Source organism: Aotus nancymaae, unplaced genomic scaffold, assembly GCF_030222135.1.
Source record: "Aotus nancymaae isolate 86718 unplaced genomic scaffold, 86718_ANA_hifiasm-v0.15.2.pri h1tg000011l, whole genome shotgun sequence".
NCBI classification, from domain to species: domain Eukaryota; kingdom Metazoa; phylum Chordata; class Mammalia; order Primates; family Aotidae; genus Aotus; species Aotus nancymaae.
The window spans coordinates 67,534,553-67,554,883 of record NW_026988422.1 but is presented as its reverse complement, the minus strand read 5'-3'; positions in this window follow the sequence as shown (position 1 = coordinate 67,554,883).

The window sequence follows — 20,331 nt, the reverse complement described above, 5'->3', positions numbered from 1 at the left end:
TCAAATACTTATATTAAAATTTTTTTAGTCACTAATATTCTTTGTCACCAAAGGGTAGATTTTTCTTTGCTAGAGTTTTACACAAATAGAATCATACAGAATACAAACACACACACACATACACACACACATACAGTGTTTTGACTTTTTAAATTCAAATGTTTAATTTTTTTCTCTCAAGTGCATCTGGCTTTATCTTCAACAATAATGTTCCTCTAAAAGCACCCAGACCCCAGACCACACTTACCATCAAAACCTGAAATGTTTTTGATACACAATAATCAATTCTTAAGGTAAATTTACATTATAGATTAATGATCATGCAAGAAAAAATAAAAGGTAAAAATTATAAGGTGCAATGCAAGTATAATATTATCAATGAAAATGGTCCATTTAGATTGTGAGACATTAACAAATGTCTTTTTGTCTATTCCCTTTGTTAACAATAAAAAAATCTTTACTCCCAAGGCAAGTCACACATAGTAAATATAGTTAGTTAACAAGTTTGAAGGCAACTAAAGGTTATATACACACACACACACACACACACACACACACACACATAAATATATATATATATATATTTTTTTTTTTTTCCTAAATCAAATATCGTCTTTGCCAAGGCTCATCTCAGACATTTTGGCCCTTTCCTACATAAAGATTTATATGGACACAACTGTACCCCAGACATCGTACAGCAAAGAGAGAAAGAGGCTTTGCTTATGCTAAGCTGATCAGCTCCCTCTCTGGCATTGCCTCTCCTGCCACCCAGTGTTGTCGTTGTTAGGGTTGCTCTTTTTGCATAATCCTTTTCCAAATCTCAGGGCAAACTGTGCCATTACAGTTAGGTAAGGGTTTATTATATGTTATTCACAAGAAAAAAAATGTTAAGACCAAAATAATATTGGCAATCTTTGCTAACTTCACAGTGACATGCCTTATCAATCTTGTTTAGACTGGCATTTCTCTGTTTCATTAGGGTTTAATGTGGGTGTTCATTGAACTTGTAACTCACCACTCTTATCCAACTTTCTTTAAGGCATTTCTTACCATAGCACTATAATTCATCAATCTACTTTAAGAATATAAGTGAAACTGAATTATCATACACGTATATAGTAATAAATATTATAATCAATTGATTTGTAGTTCATAATAACACCATTACTCTCACTGGACATTCTTTGGAAGAAAGTGGTAAATTTATTTGTTGGGTTCTGTAGGAGAACAGTTTCTCCATTTTGCTAATAATACATTTTTTTTTTCCTGAAAATGTGGTGTTTCGAGTCAGTGGCAAGATCAGCCAAAGGGCAGTGGTTCCAGTGTTTCAATCAAATTACAATGCAGACAGGTTAAAGTAACATTCTAACCTAACACTGCCATTCGACTATTTACTTGAACTACCACTCTATATTGAAAAATGTAAAAATAGTCAAGTAAATTAGCAATAAAGTTTTAAGAAACCAAGTTTGTCATCAACTTCCTTTCACATTTGCTTGCTGGTGGTATATTTTCACAATAAGAGATGATTTAGCTTAGGAGGCACGCTTCTCAGATCTCACCAATCCCATGGTAAGAAGCAATGGGAGCAGCAAAGTGACAAAAACCTAAAAGTGCCTGCTTACAAGACAGCATTGATGCTGTGACTCTAGATAAAAACACATACTTTTTAATCTCTATTAGAGAACTGGAAATGGGGACAAAAATAAATAATAAAATTAAGATTTTAGATACATTGGGTCTTGAGACAAGGAAGAAACATATGTCCAAAATTAGCCTCTCATGGGAAGGTTTGTCCCAGTTAATTTAAATTCAGTCATCATTGGATTCCACATAATCAACAGAGATTAATATGTATCATGGTAAGGCATAAATCAAGATTTTTGTCTATGTATCTTCTCTTGAACTGGTTATACTCACAGGAAGCTGGGATTCCTCCCTGCTGTTCCATGTTCTGTCCTCCTAGGCAAGCCCTCATCTGGGTCCTTTTCTGATCCAGTGTGACTTTGATTAAATTGTTACATGCTAATTTGTTAAGATAACCTATTTGTCTCTTGCATTAAGTTAGGTCTTTCTATTTAGACTTTTTTGGTAATAAAGGGCATATTTTGGTTCCCCATTTGCCCCTCACTTCTCAGTTTATTCAGAAGTTGAGCATGATCTTTAAGTCTCTCGGTATCTCTGACAAAGTCATATCGCTGAGGCATACATAACTCATTATGACAAAAGGAGCGTATTTAAGAGATAAGCCTCAAGATTAAGAGAAGAGATTCCTTTTGGAATAGAAGGGGCTTTCCCAAATGTGCAGAAAATGGACACAGGAAAGGTTATAAAAGATCTCTATGGTTAGAACCAAACTAGGCTGCATGCTAACAGCAGTGTTTAAGACATTCCAGATCAGAAAGGTAAAGGGGATTCATGTCTTTATTTTTCTAGAATTAGAGCTTCAGGGAGGTAACAAGATTGCAGAAAGGAATAATTGCCTGATGTAACTAGAATGATGGGACTATCCATAGCCTTGCAAAATTTTCATGTTGCAGCCTTGCACAATGCATTAGAGCACACCTGACTATGCAAGAATATTAAGGATGCTGTAGAAAGGGCTGTCAGACCTGAGGTGTCCAAGGAGCTAGAAAAGAACCACCCCTCAGTGGTGGTTCACTGTGCTTTCACCAAGTGCCAGGTGGGACGATAGAAGTTGCAGGGGCTACATGGATAGACAGGTCTCTCAAGAATCATGCTGCAAACTCCTTCACTTCCTACAGTACCATAAAACCAAGACTCTTCACAAATATGGGGTTTATCTTGGTTTGCTGAATTGAATGAAGATAGATGTCTATTACTCTCTTACTATAGAAATCACACTGAATTAAGAAAAAGTTGTGTTTTTTTATACACACACAACTTTGTGGAATCAAAACACATAGCACTGAGAAAATATAAAATGAGCATACTTCTATCACTTCTGGCTGTACAAAATGATTTACTTTTGCACATGACAACTATTACACAAACAAGCTATTAGGACCTTCTCCCTTTCTTTCCTACTAGTCTTAGACAAATGATTTTGTTTATCTCAACTGTTCCTTATGAGACACAGTTTTACTCTGTCTCATCATTGCCATTTTCTTTAAGTATTTGTTGATTTTTTTTTTGCTAAATTGCTCTTAGTTTCCATGTTGGTCTGACAAATTAAGGGCAAAATGTGAACAGCATTTCTCTTGTTTTAAGTACTATACTCTTAGAGCGTGAATATAATCTAAGATTAATTATCATGGTTACTACACTCCACTGTGATTCCCATTGATTTCACCATCAGCTAATGCCCTTAGGTCTTCTCCTCAATGACTTATTAATAAAGAATGTCTCTGTCATCCTATAGCCATGAAGATTTTTTAAAATAACTTTTAGGATTACATATTTATCACTATTAACCTTCATTCTGTTAGACATTAATCTATATATATAATACCTTAGTATTGGCTAAGTTATTAATTTTGTAGTAATATGTTTCATCAGTGTTTCATTAAGTTCATAACCATTCATTCAGAAAGACAGCTAGTTGGAAAGAACTCAGAGAAGGAGGATGAAATTGAACATGGAATTACTTAAATAATTGACTTCTTGTTGGTCTTGCTGCACCTGCCATTGCATTTAGTTTTGTTTTTACTGGGAATTAGGAGCAAGTAGACTGGATGATTTACAGGACAATTTATTTCATTGGAGGGCTGCATGGACCAAATAAAGACACATAGTGGTAATCTATAAAAGTCTCTACAGAAACAGAACATTTGAGGGCCACATGTTTTGATACAGCAGAAGGAACTGGTGGAAGGGAATGGAATCCCAGACCTATTAAAGCATTCGCCCAAGGGCATACAACTATTTAGTAAAAGATACAACTCTAGAAACCTTTTAAATCTTAATAAAGTGTTCTTTCAATAACTTTGTTAATCTTTATGGTTCTATAAAGACTAAATCAAATCTCTTTCCCCCTCATAGCATCTAAAGACAATTTTAACATTCACAATTAGCCTTCTCTTCTCCAGGTTAAATATTTACTATTCCTTAAATTTTCCCCTTGAGATCATTTACAGATCATTCACTCTTCAATTGCCTTTTTCTGGATGTTCTCCAGTTGGTGATTACCCAACTCCAAAATATGGAGGACTGAATTATACAATATATTTGAAAGCAGAATATTAGGTATTCAACATACAACTTTTTGAAAAATAGAAGCGGGCTAGTCCAACATATATTAGTAGCAAATTGAATGTCTGTTTTGTAAAATGCAGACTTCCATGTACATTTTCTTCTGCACACTGGCCTAATGAATGTTTCAAATCACAGTGTTAAGCACTCACTTCAATATTTTACCACCTAAGATGGAAGAGAGAGCTTGACAGAAACACACTAAAGCAAAAGTAAAGACAAGACAAATTGCTTTGCTGAGATAGAGATGCCCAATTATTGTCATATTTTGTGGATCTATGTTTAACCTTATTTGCTATTGTCAGCTCTATAAAATGGCATGATCATAGATGGTATCAACTGGATGCATTGAGGGGTTTTCTAATGAAAGTTAAGCAAATTTTACAACAGTGATTAAATCTATGACAGATTTTAGTTATTTAAGATTCTGGTAGAACTTTCACCACAGCATTGTCATATATACAAGTCTCATATTTTTCTTTCTTTCCTTCCTTTCCTTCCTTCCCTTCCTTCTTTCCCTTCCTTCCTTCCCTTTCTTTCCTTCGCTTTCTTCCCTTCCCCTTCCTTCCTTCTTTCCTCCCTCCCTTCCTTCCCTTCCTTCTCTTCCTCTTTCTCCCTTCCTCCCTTTCTCTCTCTTTCTTTCTTTCCTCTCTTTCTTTCCCTCCCTCCCTTCCTTCCTCCCTCTTTCTTTCCTTCTTTCTTTCTCTCTTTTCCTTCCTTCCTTCTTTCCTTCCTTTTTTCTTTCTCTCTCTTCTTTCTGTCTGCCTCTCTCTCTCTGTCACCCAGGCTGTAATGCAGTACCATGATCATAGCTCACCGTAGCCTTGAACTCCTGGGATCAAGTGATCTCTCCTCAGCCTCCAGAATAACTAAGACTACAGGTATGTGACACCATACTCAGCTAATTTTTAAATGATTTTTGTACTAACGGGGCTTCACTATGTTTCCCAGGCTGGTCCCAAGCTCCTGCTTTCAAGCAATCCTCCCACCTCAACTTTCCAAAATGTTGAGATTATAGGCATGAACCACCATACCTGGACCATTTTCTAAATTTCTAATGAAAAAAAAAAAAAAACTTATTTGAGTGTGCTAAGGTTGAAAAACCACTGAGTCACATGTTTATTAAGGACAGGGATCATACATTTTTTGCAAAAACATGGAATCAATATGGGAACTATGCAAGTTCTAAAACATAAAAATGTTTAGAACTTAAATAACACAGTTATGTGTTGACCACAGTGTTATCTCTGCTCCTTCATCCTTCCAATCCAAGACTAATTACTTATTCTATGTTCAAGATTCATTCTCAAACTTCCCCCCAAGACATTTGAACCATGAGCTTCTCATCTATCTGCAAGCAGCTCCTCTCCTGTGGTTTCTTTCCCATGATTTAGAAATAGTTTCACCTTCATTACAAAACAAATGAAACCTAAATAACACTAATTAAAAAAAAAAACCTTTTCCACTCTTAAGGAGAATAAATTGCTTCAACTTTTTGGAGGGTAATCTGAACATATCTATTAAAGTTTCAACTTAACATTACTTTTTGTCTCAAAATTCTATTTTTACAGCTATATTCATATAACTTAAAAATATATATTTACATAACATATTTTTATGCATATTTACTAAATATATATTGTATATATTTGTATTATATTTTTCCAGATATATTTCAGTTTGAATACTAAAATGCCATGGATATATTGTATACATAATTTTTAAAGAGAAATATGAAAATATATAATATATATATTTATCAAATATTTATTATACAATTTATTAATATATATTATCAACAATTATATAAATAATATATATTATATATTATATATTTACATATAATATAAATTATAAATAATTATAAATATATATTTATATATATTTATACATTATATATGTATTAAATATATTATATAATGGATTAGTAATTATATATAATATATGATATAATAAATTATATTATTAATAAATATATAAATATGTATGATATATTATATAATATCTATGTTATATGTATATATTTAATAGCCCTGGAATGGCAATGTAAGGAGTTCCACGGACCCATCCCCCAGTGAACAGCCATAAGTAAAAAATATTTTAAAAATAAAAATCTCCAGAGCAACAAATGAAGAAACACTTATTGAAGAAAATTTACTAAATATCAGTAGAAAACAGCAACAATCCATGGCACTTAAGCCACAGGCTGTTCTCTCTCCACCACCCAGATCAGATAGATAGAATCTCCAATCTGGTTGAGTGTTGCTAAGAAGATTGGATGCCCTCTGATCCTATCTTCCCACCTATGGATATGAATTCTCACTTGGAAGGGTAGGTGACCGGTATTTCTCATTCACTTTAACTCCAAATTGCAGAAGATACATTTTTGATGAGTGAAACTCAGAAGTCAGTTCTCTTTTCCTTTATGCAGTCACCACTTGTAAGTTGGAGGCTATGCCCCAGGCAGGAGAGGATGAGAATCTTAGAGCCAAATCACCCTGACATCAGCATGATTAGGGTGATATTCCATGCAAAAAGAAATAAGCCAAGAAGAGCAGAGGCAACAAACTCTTCTCAAGTTCTCTCACCATTGACCCAAAGATTTTGCTAAGAGACAGAGAGAGAGAGAGAGAGAGGGAGAGAGAGAGAGAAATTTTATAACAACAGAGAGCTCCAAAACTCTTTCCCCAAAAAACTGACTTATATGTAAAATATATAAATAACTCTTACAATGTAATAATAAAATGACACATATTTCAATTAAAAATGGTCAAAGGACCTCAATAAACATTTTTCCAAATAAGATATTTCAGTGGATAATAAGGACATGAAACGATGCTTAACCTCATTAGCCATCAGGTGAATGTAAACCAAAACCACATGAGATACCACTTCATTCCCAATATGACGGCAAAAATTAAAAATTTCATTAAAAAAGCATTAGTGAAGCTGTGGAGAAATTTGAAGGCTCATAAACTGTGGTTAGGAATGTGAAATGGTGTAGCTGCTTTGAAAGGCAGTCTATCAATTTCTCAAGAGCTTAAACAAGGACTTATTATATGCTCTAGTATTTCCACTCCTCAAGAAAAATGAAAAAAAAAATACATATGCAAAAAAATAGAAGCTTGAATGTTCATAGCAACATTATTTGTAATAACCACAAAGTAGACACAACCCAGATGTCCGTTACATATATGAATGTATAAATAAAATGTAATATGTCCGTTCAATGAAATATGATTTGGCAATAAAAATAAACTACTACTGATACATGGTACAACATAGATGAATCTTAAAAAACATTGTGCTAAATGAAAGAAGTCAGTCATAAGAGACTATATAATATATGATTTAATTTACATAAAATATTCAGTACAAGCAGGTTTATAGATATAGAAAATAGACTAGTATTGGCGTAGGCCTAGAGAAGTTGGGAGTAAATGGGGAGTGACTGGTGATGGATACAGAATTACTTTTTGGGGCAATAAAAATGTTCTAAAATTGATTGCAGTGATGCGCGAACAACTTCACATCCTAAGCATACTTTAAAAAGGTATATTTATGGTATCTGAATTGTATCTCAATAAAACTGTCAAAAAATAATACCCAAGCACATTCAACACACACACAAAGGTGTGTATCTGGAATCCTTGCTTGCCACAATAAATGAATACCTGCATGCCTAGATTGATTAAATTATAAAAATTTTAATATAAAAGATTAGGCATCTACCTTGAAAAGTAATACATCTGAATGTATTGACATGACTAGATATCCAAAATATTTTTCTCTGGATCTTTAAAGAATTAAATATACTTCAACAATTGTGGTGTAATCATATATCACTTTAAAAATTATGTAGACAATGTATCCATGATGTAATAGTATTTAAACTGTAAAATATCTAAAAAAAAATACCTCAAAATATGAACAGTGATACCAGAAGTGAGACACAGGGAAGTGTCGACATATTCATAGACTTACTAAGAAAGTAATGATCAGTAATGTTTTTGAGTGAATAAATAATCACACTCTGAGAGAAGATATCTTGGTGTTATTAGACCTTACACATGTGAGTGGATGGAATTTGGGTGCTGAAAGTACAGGAGAAGCTAATGGCTGTTAATTCCCTTCTACTATGTGTCAGATACTGTGCTAAACGCTTTCACTAAATAGCTAGTTTAATTAGCTCTGATGTAGCTATTAATACTTTGAAAAACAGTCTGTCAGTTTCTCAAGAGCTTAAACAAGGAGTTATCATATAATCTAGTATTTCCACACTCCTCAAGAGAAATGAAAAAAAAAAAGTCTACATAAAAATGGAAGCATTAATGTTCATAGCAACATTATTCATAATAGCCACAAAGTAGACAAAACCCAAATGTCCATTAGCGATGAATGTATAAATAGAATGTGATACATCCATTCAATGAAATAGCATTTGGCAATAAAAATAATTATTGATAATTCTTCAGAATGGTATTTATATTACCTGATTATTGAGTTAATTGAATTAGATGATACATTTGATTATCTTAGCAAATTATTTGGCAAAGCAAAATGAAATATAATTTAGAACTCTTACTATGTGCCAATATTCTAAGCACTTTACATGAATTAACTAACATTTAATTTTGAAAACAATGTAAGAGATAATTTGTAATCATTATCTTCATTTTACAGATGAGATCATTGAGGTTCAGCAAGCTTAATCAATGGGGTAGTTTTTCCGTCCTCATCCTCCTCCCACCCTCCACTCTCAAGTAGGTCCCAATGTCTGTTGTTCCCTTTGTATCCATATTTACTTAATATTTAGCTCCCACATATATGTGAGAATATACGGCATTTTGTTTTCTGTTTCTGTGTTATTTTGCTTATGATAACGGCCTCCAGTTCCATCCATGTTGCTGCAAAGGACATGACGATGTTCTTTCTTATGGCTGCATAATATTTCATGGTATATATGTACCACATTTTCTTTATTCAGTCTACTGCTGATGGGCATTTAGGTTGATTCTATGTCTTTGATATTGTGAATAGTGCTGTGATGAATATATGCATGTGTTGTTTCTTTATGATAGAATGATTTATATTCCTTTGGCTAAATGCCCAATAATAGGATTGCTAGGTTGAATGGTAATTCCCCTTCGAGTTTTTTGAGAAATTGCAAAACTGTTTTCCACAGTGGCTGGACTACCAGCAGTGTATAAGCATTTTCCTTTTTCCACAATCTCACCAGCTTCTGTCTAAGGCAATCTTAAGCAAAAAGAACAGAGTTGGAAGTGTCACATTACCTGAATTCAAACTATACTACAAGGATATAGTAATCAAAATAGAATGTTACTGGTACAAAAACAGACACATAGACCAATGGAATAGAATAGAGAGCCCAGAAATAATACTGCATACCTACAGCCATCTGATCTCCAATGAAGTTAGCCAAAACAACCAATGGTGAAAAGAATCCCTTCCCTTTTCAATAAATGGTGCTGGGATAGCTGGCTGGCCACATGCAGAAGATTTAAAATGGACTCCTTACTTATACCATATTAAAAAGTAAACTCAAGATGGATTAAAGTCTTATATAAAATCTCTGAAACTATAAAAATCCTGGAAGATAATCTAGGAAATATCGTTCTGGACATAGGCCATTCTCAAAAGAAGACATACACAAGGCCAACAAGCATATGAAAAAAAAATAATCAATATTACTAATTATTAGAGAAAGGCAAACAAAAACCACAATGAGATGCAAACTCACACTAGTCAGAATTCTTTTTTTTTTTTGAGACAGAGTCTCACTCCATCACCAGGCCCCAGGCTGCAGTGCAGTGGCGTGACCTCGACTCACTGCAACCTCCGCCTCCTGGTTTCAAGCAATTCTCCTGCCTCAGCCTCCTGAGTAGCTGGGACTACAGGTGCGCGCCACCGCACCCAGCTAATTTTTGTATTTTTAGTAGAGACGGGGTTTTACCATGTTGGCCAGGATTGTCTCGATCTCTTGACCTTGTGATCCGCCCGCCTCGGCCTCCCAAAGTGCTGGGATTACAGGCATGAGCCACCAGAATTCTTTTTAATCCATTAAAGAGGAGTTGCTCTTGATCTTCAGTTGTAAACAGTTTGACTATAGTAGTGCTGTGGAGAAGACCTTTTAGCATTGTATCCTCCTGGGAATCACTGAGCTTCCTGTATCTGAATGTCTGAATCTCTTGCTAGACTTAGAACTTTTTCATCTATTACTTAATTAAATAGGCTTTCTAATTTTTTGTTTTGTCTCATTGCCCTTGGGGATACTAATTTGAATATCCAGTTGCTTTACTTTGTCCTAAATATCATGAAGGCCTTGCTCATTTTTTAAAATTCATTTTAAAAGATTTTTGTCTGACTAGATTATTTCAAAAGATTTATCTTCTTCAAGTTCTGAGATTATTTATTCTGTCTGATCTAGACTATAGTGGAAGCTTTCAAATATATTTTTTATTTTCTCAAGCAAATTCTGTAGGTTTAAAATTTCTATTTTGTTCCTTTAAAAAATATCTATTTCTTTGGTAATTTTAAAATTTATATCCTGAATTGTTTTCTGATATCTTTGTATTTATTTTTATAATTTTCTTTTATCTCACTAAGCTTTTTTAAAATCAATTTTTGGTCAGGCAAGGTGGCTTACACCTGTAATTCCAACACTTTTGGAGGTCAAAGCAAGAGAATCATTTGATGCCGAGAGTTTGAGACCAACCTGGACAACACAGTGACACGCCATCTCTACAAAGCAGAAAAACTTTGGCATGATAGTGTGTGCCTGTAGTCCTAGCTACTCAGGAGGCTAAGGTGGGAGGCTCACTTGAGCCCAGGAGTTTGAAGCTGCAGTGAGCTAGAATCCTGCCACTACACTCCAGCTTGGGCAGCATGACAACATTCTGTCTCTAAGAATAAGAATAATAATTAATAAAGTAAAACAAAATCAATTTTAAATATATCTTAGAATTCAGAACTTTCTTTTTGATTAAAATCTAGTGCAAGGGAGTCATTTTGTTCCTTTGAAGCTGTCATATTTTCTTCTTTTGTTGTTACATGTTTTCTGTGTCCCTATGTTGATATCTACATATCTAGTGTGATCATCACTGTATTAGTCCATTATAATATTGCTATCAAGAACTTCCTGAGACCAAGTAATTTATAAAGAAAAGAGATTTAATTAACGCACCATTTTGCAGGCTGTACAGAAAGCATGGCTAAGGAGGCATTAGATAACTTTCAATCATGGCAGAAGGTGAAGGGGAAGCTGGCACATGCCAGAGAAGGAGGAAGTGAGCGAACGAGGAGATGCTACATACTTTTAAACAACCAGATCTCATGAGAACTCATCATCACAAAAACAAGAGGGATGTTCGCCCTCCTGACCAAATCCCTCCCACCAGGCCCCTCCTCCAACACTGGGGATTACAATTCAACATGAGATTTGGGTGGGGACACAAATCCAAACCATATTAATTACTTCTTCCTAATTTTTAATTTATTTTCATAGGGGAGTAAGTCTTTCTGAAGATGTATCTATAGTGTTGGTTGGGTAGCGTACTTTGGCTTTGAATCTAGGTAATGTAGTCTCTGTATGATTTCTTTGGGTGGAAATAGCAACAGTGGCATGTGTGATTCTCTCAAAGAGTTAAGGTGTGGTTATTAATAGAGGTTACAGTGAAGTTGTGGTGAGGGTTGTGATACCAGTAGGCCAATCTTTAGTCCCCATTGATGGCAGTGGTGGGCTAAGCATGCTTATCTTTGTGCCCCATGGTGGTATAGACTGGCCCTTATTCTGGCAATTACCAGTGGGCTTATTCCTGAACCTCCAGGTGGCTTGCTTGGATGCTGTTAGTAGCAGTGATAAACCTGGTGGATGATCAGGTTTTTAGGCCCCTGAGCAGCTAGCCTGGCATGGGTGATGGCAGTAGCAGTGATGGGACAATTCTCTGGGTCCTGAGTGGTACACATTGATGTCAGCAGTGGCTGCAATGGATTGGCTGGGCCATTCCCTAGTCCCACAGTTGGTGCCTACAGGTAGGTGTCAGCTGAAATGATAGCAGCTGGGAGGTAAGGCCCTGCCGCAGGCCCCCAGGAGAAGTGCTCAGGTGCCTCATGTGGTGAATTATGTTGGGCAATTTCCAGGGCTCTGGGCTGTGTGCTCTGTCTCAGGGGTAAGGGGGAAAGCTAGGCTGGGCAGTCTTGTGCTCAGGCTCCCCAGTTGTGAGAGCAGGAAGCAGCCATGGTGGGTATAGGTGGGACAATCCTCAGGCTTCAAGTGGAGCACTCAAGTGAGGGATAGTAGCAGCCAGGCTGATGATAAGCCATGCCACTGGAGAGGGTAGGACCATCCTCAGTGGCCACAACTTGGACTGGTAGGTGGGGTATGTGTCATCTCTCTTATACCCAGTCATGGAAGGGCTCTCCATCAAGCCTTGACAGCTATAGCCTGCACCAAGTCCCATCCCCATCCCAGCTGAAGGAGCCCAAACCCAGTGGCCACTCACACCCTACTTGTGTCCCAATTATTATCGCACCATTACTTGCTTCCTAGAACTCATAGCTGCAGCCCATGTCTTCCTTGATTCTTAGCCCTGGAAGTGTGAATGCTCCCAGACCACTGCTCAGTCGTAACCATGACAGCCCTTGTTTCTGTAACACTTTACTCCCTCAGCCATTGTGCCTCGGGGCAGAATGCAGTTTGCCAAAGATTTGAAAGTGAATCCTTGCTGTAGCTGCTTAGTTCTCAGACAGCGTGTTGAGCCTAGAACAAGTACTCTCTCTGGAGCAGTTTTGTTCCATATTCTTATGGCAGCTTATTGTGTTACTTTCAGGGATTGGGAGGTTCTCCCACGGCCAGGATTGCACAATTCCGTGATAGAGATGCAGGCCACTGGAAGTTTTTCATTCACTGTTTCCCTGCGTTTAGACATCACTCCCAGGCCCAGCAAATCCCAACCAGGCAGGCTGTCTCTCTCCCTTCTTCTTGTGAGCTTTTGGTGTTTCTTGTCACTTCTCTGTTGAATTCTAGCATTCTTTCTTAGATAATACAGTCAAAATGTGATTGTCTATACACTATTTTGGTTCTTCTCAGTGGAGGAGGTGAGCATGAAATGCTTTAGTCAGAAACCTTGAAGCCTCTCCTATTTTTTTTTATAATGTTATTATTTTATCTGTATGTGTTCTCTTTTCCTATATAAAGAACATTATATTACTTTTATAATAAATTTTTGTCAGGGAAATAAATAGCAGATTTCTTTTTCCCTTAAATTTTTTTTTTTTTTAGATGGGAGTTTCACTCTCTCTCCCAGGTTGGAGTGCAGTGGCGTGCCACCCTCATGCAACCTCCACCTCATATGCCCAGGTGGTCCTTCAGCTTCTTGAGTTGCTGGGACTACAGGAATGCCGCACCATGCCCAACTAATTTTTGTACTGTTTATAGAGGCAGGGTCTCATCATGTTGCCCAGGCTAGTCTCAAACTCCTGGGCTCAAGGGATCCTCCTGCCTCAGTCTCCCAAAATGCTGGGATTACAAACATGAGCCACCACGCATGGCCAAAAGTAGCATGTTTCTAAACAGATATGCCAAATATTAGTGACCATTTCTTTGTAATGTTTGCTATCCCATAATATCTTTAATAGAAGTCCATTTATACTTCCAAAAATTGCCTTAGCATGTGTGTATTATGTTAGACTTTTTTACTCTGATTATTATTATTTTCCTTTTTGTGACACTCTGCAAACTCACAAATTACTTCATTGTTCAAGCTGACAATTTTTAGATTGCATAATGTAAATTTATACCTATGGGGTATTTTTGAGAAATAATAATAAACTAAGTTCTTTAAAATTCAGCTTTCAATATATGTGTACATTTGACTATTTTTAAGTTGAAATAACCTAAAGGTTTTAACATGAACAGTTATTTCTCTCATGGATCATAATAATTACTTTAGATCAACTTTTGAATTCCTTTTAGGGCTTTTTAAAAAAAAATGCACCTGGAATCTCCAAAGATTGCATTATGTTCAATTAGGTAAACAATGCATTTTAAAATAAGTATTTAAATATGTTTAAAAACATCTGTGCTTCTTTGTAATCAATTGGAAAATACTTGAAATTTTTTTGTTGTGTATTGGTTGATCAGATTTTGCCTATTCCAATAGTTATTCCATGATAAGAAACCTAAGGTTATAAAAGAAATAAATTGAGAGATCCAAGATGGCTGATGATTAGCAGCTCGGGCACGTACCTCCCAGTGAAAGCGCAAAGAACGAGAGGACGCCACACTTTCAGATGAATATTAGTTGCTCACAGACCAGGAGATTCCCAGTGGAGGAGCTCCACGGGTCGCCAGGGCGACTCTTGTGGCCGGCGTGGCAGTTTTGCTGGTGCCTTAGCACGCCAGTTCTTGGTGCAGAGTCCGGAGATTCCCGGGCAGAAAAGCACCATCAATCTTAACACCGCTGTTTTGGCCGGCGCAGTGGACTGCTCAGATTTCGGCGCAGGGAATCAACAAGTTGGACGTCAGAGACCCAGTTAGAAAGTCGGTAATTATAAAGACGACAGACGGACAAATATATAATGAAGGGAAGAAACCAGCGTAAAAAGGTAGAGAATACTCAAAATCAGAATGCCTCTCCCTCTACAGGGGATTGCAATTCCTCATCAGTAACGGAACAAGGCTTAATAGATTACACGTGTGTTCCAATAACAGAAGCAGCTTTCAAAACGTGGGTGATAAGAAACTTCTGTGAATTAAAAGAACTTGTTCTAACCCAATGCAAAGAAACTAAGAACCTTGAAAAAAGGTTTGACGAAATGTTAACGAAAATGGACAATTAAGACAAGAATATAAGTGAATTGATGGAGCTGAAAAACACAACACGAGAACTTCGCGAAGCATGCACAAGTTTAAACAGTCGAATTGATCAAGCAGAAGGAAGGATATCAGAAGTCGAGGACCAGCTCAGTGAAATGAAATGAGAAGACAAGAATGCAGAAAAAAGGATGAAAAGGAATGAGCAAAGTCTCCAGGAAATATGGGACTATGTGAAAAGACCTAATTTACGTTTGATAGGTGTACCTGAATGTGATGAAGAGAATGAATCCAAGTTGGAAAATATTCTTCAGGATATCATTCAGGAAAATTTTCCCAACCTGACAAGGCAGGGTAATATTCAACTCCAGGTAATACAGAGAACACCACAAAGATATTCTTCAAGAAGACCAGCCCCAAGGCACATAATCGCCAAATTTATTAGGGTTGAAATGAAGGAGAAAATACTAAGGGCAGCCAGAGAGAAAGGTCAGGTTACCCATAAAGGGAAACCTATCAGACTTACAGCAGATCTCTCAGCAGAAACCCTACAAGCCAGAAAAGAGTGGGGACCAATATTTAACATCCTTAAAGAAAAGAACTTTCAACCCAGAATTTCCTATCCAGCCAAACTAAGCTTTATAATCGAAGGAAAAATTAAATCCTTTGCAAACAAACAAGTACTTAGAGAGTTCACCACCACCAGGCCTGCTTTACAAGAGCTTCTGAAAGAAGCACTATACATATAAAGGAACAACCAATATCAGCCTTTCCAAAAATATATCAAAAAGCAAAGAACTTTAACACAATAAAAAATTTACATCAACTAATGGGCAAAACAGCCAGCTAGCATCAAACGCCGGTATTAAACTTATATATATTTTAATTGGATAAAAAGCCAAAACCCATCGGTATGCTGCATCCGGGCCCATCTTACCTGCAACAATACACAAAGACTCAGAGAGAAGGAGGAAGATTTACCAATCAAACAGAGAGTAAAAATAAACTAATAAACAAAAAGCAGGAGATGCAATTCTCGCCTCTGATAAAGTAGACTTTAAAGCAACAAAGATCAAAAGAGGCGAGGAATGACATTACATAATGGCAAAAGGATCAATGCAACAAGAAGAGCTAACGATTCTATAGATCAACGAGATAGAAAATTAACAAGGATATTCAGAACTTGAACTCAGACCCGGAACAAGTAAACTTAATAAACATTTATAGAACTCTCCACTTCAAATACACAAAACATACATTACCACCTCACACCTATTCCAAAGGTGACTATATAATTGGAAGTAAATCACTCCTCAGTAATCACATAGCATTTCATAGGTTTAAATTAATTATTGGTTGGCTGTTTGTTTGTTATCTTCTTCCCTTATTCCTTCCTGACTACATCATTAAGTATAATTATCAGTATAAAAGAGGTTTTCAATACCCATTACTAAATTGCATTCTAGCCTGGGCAAGAAAGCAATACTCCCATTCTCTCTCTCTCTTTCTTTTCCTTCTCCCTCCTCCCCATTCTCTCTCTCTCTTTCTCTTCCTTTTTCCTCCTTCCTATTCTCTCTCTCTCTTTCTCTTAAAAAAAAAAAAGAAATAAATTATTATGATCTATAGTTTATTCATTTTTAGCAAGAGAAAGAGGGCTGTCTTCTCTGATAGTAAAGGCAAGGAATAATTTAGTGCAGTTATTTTAAGGAAAATTTTTCTAAATCAATGGGTACTGATATCTCATTCCTTAAGAAATGCATCTTGAGCTCATAAGTTACTTCAAATGGTTCACAGAGCTTTGAAGTTGAAACTATCCAAAAGAAAGATTAATAGGAGGGATTGTAATTGTTTAAAAGCAAGGTTACGATCTTCTGTTTAGATAATGTGCATGTATATTCATTAAGCTTCTTGAAGTGTCACAAATTGTTATACCATTATAACTGCATTAAAGGGTGTCACTTAAATTCTAAGGAAGATATCTGTTTACTAATATGCCCAAAACATTACACATATTCTAGTGGGAAACTTGTAAAAAAATTTAACTCCGGACTTCTGATTATGAAATCATATTTCTTCCATGAGTTTATGCCAGAATTCCACTTTGGTGAACATTAAGTACCCCAATCTTAGATTTCTCTTGATGGTTGCTTTATTTTCAGACATAAGGTAATGCCACTGACCACAACATGACATTGTATTAATGAGTAACATGTGAAAAGTTCATAAGGGAAGGAAACTGATTTTTATTCATGTTGTTTTACTCCGAAGTACAAATGTAGTTACATACATATTAGACCATTACCAAAACCTTGCCTTTGTATTATGCTACATAAGGGGGATGTGTATGTCTGTGTGTGTTTGTGTGTATGTGTGTGTGTATTTGTGTGAGTTTATATGTAAGTATATTATACATAATACATATTGAATTTCCATTAAAATGGAAATTAACTGAAAATATAAATCAGATAAATTTTAGTGGTAGCTGATTAAGATTAGTTTTAATTGACATGGTCATGAGACAGGCAAAGTATCAATTACATATTATCATTTGATGTTGACTCTCTTTGAGGGCTCTTAAGAGATACTGATGCTATGAACAGATGAAATGACTTGGTAATTGAAATTATATTTTTATTTTATTTTACCAATCTGTTCAAAATCTGTCGGAAACTTTGCTCCTTAGACCACCATCTCCCCATTTCCCCATCCCTCACACTTCCCAGTTTCTGATAACATCCATTCTAATCTCTGCTCCTGTGAACTTAACTTTTTTGGATTCCCTATGTAAGTGAGATAATAAATACTTTGTCTTACTGTGTCTAGCTTCTTTCACTGAACATAATGTTCTCCAAGTTCACACATGTTGTTGCAAATTACAAGATTTCCTTCTATTTTTAGGGCTGAGTATTATCTTATGGTGTGTATATGTATGTATATATGTATATATGTGTGTGTGTGTATATATATATATCACATTTTATTTATTCATTGATATACTGATTACATTTCCTTTGGACATATGTGTAGAAGTGGAATTTCTGAACCATATGATAATTTATTTTTGATTTTTGGAGGAACTTTCATATTGTTTTTCATAAAGGCTGTACTAATTTACATATCCACCTACAGTTTATAAGCGTTCTCTTTTCTCCACATCATCACCAACACTTGTCATCTCTTGATATCTGATTGTGGTTTTACTTTGCATTTCCCTGATAATTAATGATGATGACCATTTTTTCATACACCTACTGGCCATTTGCATGTCTTCTTTTGAAAAATGTCTATTCAGATCTTTTGCCCATTTTAAAATCGGGTTATTTGTTTTTTTGCTATTGAGTTGTTTCAGTTCCTTATATAGTTTGGATTTTAGATATTAACCCCTATGAGATGTGTAGTTTACAAATACTTGATCTCATTCTGTAGACTGTACATTCTATTGACTGGTAGGTTTAATTTTTTTTTTGTTTGCTGTGCAAAAGCTTTTTAATTTTAGTTTGATATAATCCCATTCATCTAATTTTGCTTTTGTTGTCTGTGCTTTATGAATCATATCTAAAAATTATTTGCCAAGATCAATGTTATAAAACATTTTTCAGTGCTTTCTTCTAGTAATTTTACAGTTTCAGTTTTTTATGTTTAATTAATTAATTCATTCATTTTGAATTCAGTTTAAATTATGGGGTAAGCAAGATGTTCAGTTTTAATCTTCTGCATGTGGATATCCAGTTTTTCCAATGCTATTTATTGAAGAGATTATAATTTATTCATTGTGGGCTTTTACAACCTGTGTTGAAGAAATCAATTGACCATAATTCAGTGGATTTATTTATGAGCTCTCTACACTGTTCCACTGGTCTTTATGTCTATTTTTCTGCTACTGCCATGATATTTTAATTACTATATCTTTGGAATATATTTTGAAAGCTGGTAGCATTTCTCTGGCTTTGATCTTTTTGTTCAAGATTGCTGAGGCTATTCAGAATCATTTTTAGTTCTGCAGTAACTTTAGGATTTTTTGAAATATTTCTGTGAAAAAAGTTATTGGAATTTTGATATGAACTGCATTGAATCTGTAGATACCTTTGGGTACTATGGACATTTTAACAATATTAATTCTTCCAGTCTATGAACACAGGATGTCTATTCATTTATTTGTGTTTTCTTCAATTTCTTTTGTTATTGTTTTATAATTTTCAATATAAAGATCTTTCCCTTCCTTGGTTTATTTTACTCCTAAGAATTTTATTATTTTTGATGCTATTATAAATGGGATTTATTTTTATTTCTTTTTAGGATAATTTGCTGTCAATGTTAGTATACAGAAACAGTATTGATGTTTGCATGTTTATTTTGAATCCACCAACTTTACTGAATTCATTTATTATTTCTTACAGTTTTTGGGTGGAGTATTCAGTGTTTTTTATATAAGATAATGTCATCTGCAAACAGACAATTTTGCTTCTTTCTTTTCTGATTTGTATGTCTTTTATGTATTTTTTCTTGTCTATAGGATTTCATTGCTTTGGCTAGGATTTCGAATACTATATTGAATAGAAGTGTCAGGAGTAGGTATCCTTTTCTGTTCCCAAAAAATTCTAATTTAAATTTTTGCAAAAAAAAATTTCCAGCAATAAATTTTTGAGATTTACTTCAGTTTTCTTAAGACATTGAACACCTTCTTGTTAAATATCAGCAATATTGAAGTATCACCAAGAAGACATATTCACACATTTGCTAAATATCTCTAAGATGCTCAGGGACTGCATCTTTTATAAGTCATCCAGTCACATAGCATTGCTTGATGCTTGAACCAAGATGTGAAGCTTCACACATGAGCTGATATTTCCCTATAAATCCACTTACTGCTTACTGAAGGTTTTCAACTGAATCATAAGATGAACTTGTATCTAAGCCAGAAGGATAAACCCAAAATATTTTAGAAGCTTCTTGCCCACAAGCATGAGAACAAGAATGTACACTCAATGTTTGGCATCCGCTCTATGGTACCCAGCTGACAGTTGGTCTGAAGAACAAGTTTCAGTGTCAAAGAAATTAAAAAATTGGCAAGAATTAGAAAAATTTTGGAGGATCCAGCCAAACAATCTGGGATTCTGAGTAAGAATCCTAATCCTGGAATCCAAAGCAGCTGACCAGTCAGACAGACTAAACTGACATATAGACTTTCATATAGAAAGAAGAAAATATAATGAGACAGACATTTTGGAATTGGAGGGGGACTAAGAGCATTAACATTCATAATGCTGCTGATGTGAATATATATA